The following is a 6,573-nucleotide window of genomic DNA, read 5'->3' on the forward strand; positions in this document are numbered from 1 at the left end:
GAAAAAGAAATAAGAGACAGCAAGATGGAAGCTAAGGTCTTTTTGTAACTTGATCTCAGAAGTGACATCCCATGATGTTTGCTATCGTCCACTCAGGAGCAAGTCACTGTTTCTGGCCATTCTCAAGGGGAGATGATTACACAAATGTGTGAATACCAGGAAACAAGGATCACTTGGAACCATTTTAAAAGCTGCCCACCTCACTTTTATAAGTCACTTTTTACAAAATTTATCTTTATTGTTGAAAGTATTACAGATGCCTCCCTTTTTTTTTATTTTTTAAAATATATATTTTATTGATTTTTTACAGAGAGGAAGGGAGAGAGATAGAGAGTTAGAAACATCGATGAGAGAGAAACATCGATCAGCTGCCTCCTGCACATCCCCCACCGGGGATGTGCCCGCAACTAAGGCACATGCCCTTGACCGGAATCGAACCTGGGACCCCTCAGTCCGCAGGCTGACGCTCTATCCACTGAGCCAGACTGGCTTTGGCAGCCTCCCTTGTTTTCCCTATTGACCCCCTCTGCCCCACACCATCGCAGACATCTTTTGTAGCAATATGTTTGCCAATACATCTCCTAGGGCCAGGGAAACAAAGGAGAAAATAATCAAATATAAGTCACTTTTAAAGAAAATAATCATCAAAGTGGAAAAAAAGATTAAGAAAACAAGCTTTTTAAAGATAGATAATTTAAATGTCTTATAAATATATGGAAATTATACTATCTTTCTAGTAATCAAAGGAATGCTACTTAAACAGTAATTAGATAACAATTTTTACTTATCAGATTGAAAAAATCCTTTATAATGTCATGTGTGCAGATGAGAATATTTAGAAACTAACATCCTCATGCAATGCTGGTGGGAGTGAAAATTGGTATCTATTTTGTAGTTAAACTTGGGAGTATGCCATTATCCTTTATATATCTTTAAAAACCTCTATATAAAATCTATATCAAAATGCATTAACAATTTTACAGTGAGAAACTCATTTAAGCAAAAATTATAAAAGCATAAAAATTTATGTAAACTTTTCTCATTTTTATGGTAAACCAATTGGAAATAAATGTCTGAAAATTGTCATTGGTAAATAAATTACCCCATGTGCTCATAAGAGAAAGCTATGAGTGTTAAACATTATATTACAAATATGCATATGTTAACATGAAAAGGTATAGCCAACTTATGCTAGTAAGCAAAATAGTATATATTGCATGGTTCATTTTTATTACATATAATGTGTGTGTGTGCGTGTGTGTGTGTGCGTGTGTGTGGTGTATTTATTTATTTATTTAGGGGAAAAAAATGAACAACTTATACCTAATACTATTAATGAGGTCATCTCTGGGTAATGGAATCACAGTTGATTTTTATTATTTACCTGTGTTGTTTAAATTCTTAATAATCAATACAATACACATTTACTACCATAATTTTAAACAAAAAAAAAGATTTTTTTTCTAAAGTAAAAACAAAGATGTATAAACCAAGCAACCTCCTACAAGATATTTAGTCATTTCTTTCTGATGTTTTTGTTAAAAGTTCAAAAAATACACATTTGTCACTGTATTGAAGATAAATGTGTAATGCCAACTTTTATTTTGTATCCAGGAATCATGCCATTAAGAATTTTCCAGTTTTGACATCAATCTAATTTTCACATTGGAGCCCCATTACCAAACTAATAATTAAAGTTACCAAACTTTCTATAATGCATTGTGCTATGTATAAAGCAATTTTTATAATCATCAAAATCTTTCTGTAACAGCACTTATTCACTTTACAACTAAGAAAACTGAGATTCAAAGACTCCAAATAGTTTGCACAGGACATGATTATTGGGAAATGGAAGAGTAGAATTCAAGAATTCTGCACCACCGCCTGTAGGCATTGGATTCCTTTCAGCTTCCAACATTTGTGTGCACCTGTTCCATGCTGAGATACTCTGAGTGCAGGGAGCAGAGAAATAAAGAGAATCTTGTCCTATCCTTGAGAAGTTTATCTCAGGACCTGCAGGGATCTTTCTGTCCTAACAGGTAGTTTTGTAAATAGATGTCTGGCACAGACCATTTTATATTATACACACCAAGATGCTGGTACTCCCTCAATGACTGCGCCTGTGTGTGCGCCATTCACAAAGTGTGTGCCAATCACATAGTGATTTCCATAGCTGCATTTTACAATTTGCCAGAGTCTTGGGTGTCTGCATTCTCTAATTTCAAGAACTTGCTATAGGTTTAATTTTGTGCAAAGTTAAAACATCTTCCTTTGCACCACTAATGAGTTTGGAGGATCTATGGTGCCCAACAGGTTACTGTAGCATTGAACATGAAAATGCAAAATAGTCCTCATAGGAAAAAGTAAAATTTGCCCTCACAGCATTGTGCCTTGACTGCAATAAGGAGTCAGGAAATGGTAGTCGGAACCCTCTGCAGAGCAATCATAGAAATTTGAATTAGAACCATTGAATTTAGTTATTGCTTTAATTTCTATTTGATTTCCACGTTTAATATCACACCATTTTATGGGTATTAATATGAAGTTCTATTTTCTTAGTTGTGTTATACAACATTCCTTATCTACTTGTATTTTTAAAATACCCTGGTTCTTCCCTGGCTGGTTTGACTCAGTGGATGGAGCATTGGCCTGTGGACTGGAGGGTCCCAGGTTTGATTCCAGTCAAGGGCACATGCCTGTTGTTGTGGGCTCAATTCCCAGTAGGGGGCTTGCAGGAGGCAGCTGATCAATGATTCTCATCATTGATGTTTCTATCTCTCTCTTACTCTCCCTTCTTCTCTGAAATCAATAAAAGTAAAAAATATTTTTAAAATATCCTGGCCTTGTTTGAAGAAAAGAAAGTGCCATGTATCATTAAAAAGTAAATTTCTAAAAGTAAAAAGAAAAACTCTGGGGGCAAAATTGGTATTATGCAGCCCTCTTTAAGAGTTCAGTCTGAAAAGTAATTATATTAATGTTAGTTAATGCATTTAGTTAACATATTATCCTCAGTACATTTCATTTTTACTCTGAACCTCAATTTTGAGATAATAACAATAATTATTATTAATAAATGTACTCATAGCCCTGTGTTGATTTTAACCGCTACCCAAAGGGAGGAATCAGTCCATTGTTAGGGCAGCTGTGGCATGGAGAAGCAAGTGCAATGTGATTCAGGTCACTTTTTGGGAAATAACAAGGTTTCCTATACTCCAGCCTACTAATTGTGTGATTTTTGGGTAAGTCACTCAGTCTCTGAGAACCTATTTCCTACCTGGAAAATATGGCCAATAATAATGTTTATTAGAGTTGTTGTAGGATCACAAAGGGTAATTCACCTAATGATCCCAGTTCATATTTATTGAAAATTTACTAAGTCCATGTGCTGTTCTTGGTCCTTTAAGTGAATTATTTTATTTAATTGTCACAGTATAGTTTTTTCCATAAATACCATTTTCATAATCTTATCCCCAACTTACAGATGAGACCAAGATACAAGTGGATTGCATAACTTGCTCGGAGTTGCCTAGCTAATAGCAAAGGCAAGACTTAAACTCAGATAGCTTGGTCCCAGTGCTAATACCCTTAAGCCACTAGGCCACTGGGTTGTATTGCCTTTTAAGTAAATGCTCTGGTTGGGTTTTAGCTCTTACTGGGGTACAGTGCAAAGTAGTTCTTATGATAGTTAATGTCTGTGGATATAATTTTTTAAAAAACCACCTTGTAGAGCTATATATTAAAGATAAATGAAACTTGTATATGAAATTACATGGCACAGACCAACTTTTCAGTATGAAAATGAACCCCAGCATCTTTGGGATTCATTTCCTCATAGCACAAAGTCAGAGAGAAGAGATAAGCTGGGTGAAGAGAAGAGGCCAAGGGATGTGGCATGGGTTGGCCATGGGGCACTTGGGCTGCTGTGGGTTTCAGAAGAGACACGAATGCCTCTTGTGTTGAATGCCTCTTGCTGCTCCATCCTACAGCTTCAGTGACTGGAAGCCCAAATTGTAGCTATTCAGCAATAATAGTTTCTCTGATATGAAATTGCCACTGCAGGTAGGATTCTATAGGGGAAAGTCTTGCACTGGTAGTGGAACAAAGGAAATGCTCAGATACGTTTCAGTGCTGATAGGGAAGAGCCCATGAAGAGAAGGTGTTTGAGGACACAAAAATAAACTAGTTGCACATCATGGTTAAAAAAAGGGCTTTGGATTCAAACTGGCTTAGGATTTTTTTCCAGCTCTGCCACTCACAATATGTCATTATGCTTACTAGGCTGCTATTTATCTGTAAATGAGTGGGTATCACAATAGTTTCAGCCTCATAGGACTGGTGTGAAGATTGAAGGAAATGTTGTATGTAAAGCACTTACTAGTAGTGTTGTGGCTAGCACCCACTGAGAACCCAGTACATATTAGCTTGTATGATGACCATTATTGTAGTTGATGGAATAAAGACCCTGTGTAGTAATAGCAGCACATTGTCCATGGGTAATGACACATCGGAAGTGCCCATTGTCCACTTGTTATTATTAGTGACATTATTGTTACTTTGATTGTAATTTTCATTAGCTTGTCATATTTGGGCTCTACTTCCCATTCAACTCTATGACTTGAAAAGTCAGGACCCTTTTTGCGCCTTGTTTTTTCCATCTGTAAGATGGGAAGAATTAGACTAAAGGTTTCTGATCATGGACAAGAAGATAATAACAAAGTTGTCTTTGGGCCATGTTGGAACTATCTCTATAAAATTGCTAACAATTCTTTACTCTGAGGTAATATGCTTCTATACTTTTCCTGTTACTGTTATAAATTTATTTTGCAAACTAACTGGAGTAGACAGTAGTTTTTAAAAACTGATATTTGGTAAACTACAATGTTGGCCACCTTTCATTTTAAGATTATGTTTTAGTTATACTGCTCTGTGAAATACCAAATTTTGGGAACTGTCACTGGATGATGATCTCTGAGATATTTCCCAGCACTGTCAGCTTGGTTCAGAGAATATGAAGCCCATTGCTGGTGGCGAAGAACAGAAATAGGTGGGGGGAGAAGAGATTCAGCCTGTAGTATAAGGCAGATGGCGAGATTCTTGGGTGAAAGCAAAAGAGGAAGCTCTGAAAAGAGGGGCAGAAGCATTTCTTCTTTATTGTATCCAATGTTTATGGGTTACCAACTACAATGCAGGCACCATGCAAGACATGTGAGGTGGTCAGTGTGTTGAATGGTAGTCCTCTCCCTACCCCCGAATATATCCATGTCCAAATGTCTAGGACTAAGACAGGAAGTTGATACCTGCAGTAGGGTGCTGCTATAACAGATACCTAAAAATGTGGAAGAGGCTTTGAACTGGATAAAGGGCAGAGGTCGAAAGAGTTTGGCGGTATATGTAGAAAAAAAAGCCTATATTTCCATGAATTCAGTGTTAATTGGATTTCATGAATTCAGTGATGCTCACAAGGGCTCAGAAGAAGAGGAGAGCTAGAGGCACTGGACATGAAATGGTCAGTGTAGTGATTTAAATGGTCCCCCCCACCCACAAAAATTATGTCCATGTCCCAATGCCTTAAACCTGTGACTTATACTACATATAGCAAAAGACTATGGTAAAATGAGATCATCCTGGATGATTGAGTGGGCCCTAAGTCCAATGACAGTTGTTCTTATAAGAGACAGAAGAGGAGGAAACACGGGCACCCAAAGAAGAGACGCTGTGATCTCAGAAGCAGAGCATAGAGTTATGCATCCACAAGTTAAGGAATACCTGAAGCAAACACAGCTTGACTTTAAACTTTGGCCTCCAGACCTGGGAGAATATATTTCCACTAGTGACCGGTGCATGGGATTCGTGTACATCGAAAGGAAATTAATTAGAAGGTGGCCAGCGGGGCAGGACTGGGTGAGATGGGCCAGACACGCCCTTGAGCCAACTTCCCGTGGCCTCTCCCCAATGTCTGCGGAGTGAGTGGGGTGCCTCCAGCATCTGGGGTCCCTCAGTCTGGCCTGTGGAGATTGGGTTGAAACTGGCTCTCTGACATCCCCCGCGGGGTCCTGGAGTACAAGAGGGCACTCTGCAAAGTTGCTGTCATACAGAGTGTGGAATGCAAAAGCAAGTGTGCAGTAAACCAGATTTGTGGTCAACAATGCTCCAGCAACAACATACCCACACCTGAAGGTGGAATTGCGTGGCCCCGTGAGGAATCAAGCTATCTCCTCTCTGGTTTCAGGGTGCATCACCGGAGAATTGCTAGGTCACTGCAGCTCAGCAGCTCCTGCATTGAGCGCCTGCCCCCGGTGGTCAGTGTGTGTCATAGTAACCAGTCAGACGGGCAGAGGGACACTTAGCATATTAGCCTTTTATATATATACTAGAGGCCCGGTGCACAAAAATTTGTGCACACAGCGGGGAGGGGGGTCCCTCAGCCTGGCCTGTGCCCTCTCGCAGTCTGGGACCCCTTGGGAGATAACGACCTGCTGGCTTAGGCCTGCTCCCAGGTGGCAGAGGGCAGGCCCCATCCCTAGGTGCAGCCCCAGGTTGGGCTCAGAGCATGGCCGATTGGGGAGTTGGGGC

Source organism: Myotis davidii, unplaced genomic scaffold (genome assembly GCF_000327345.1).
Source record: "Myotis davidii unplaced genomic scaffold, ASM32734v1 scaffold616, whole genome shotgun sequence".
Taxonomy (NCBI): Eukaryota; Metazoa; Chordata; class Mammalia; order Chiroptera; family Vespertilionidae; genus Myotis; species Myotis davidii.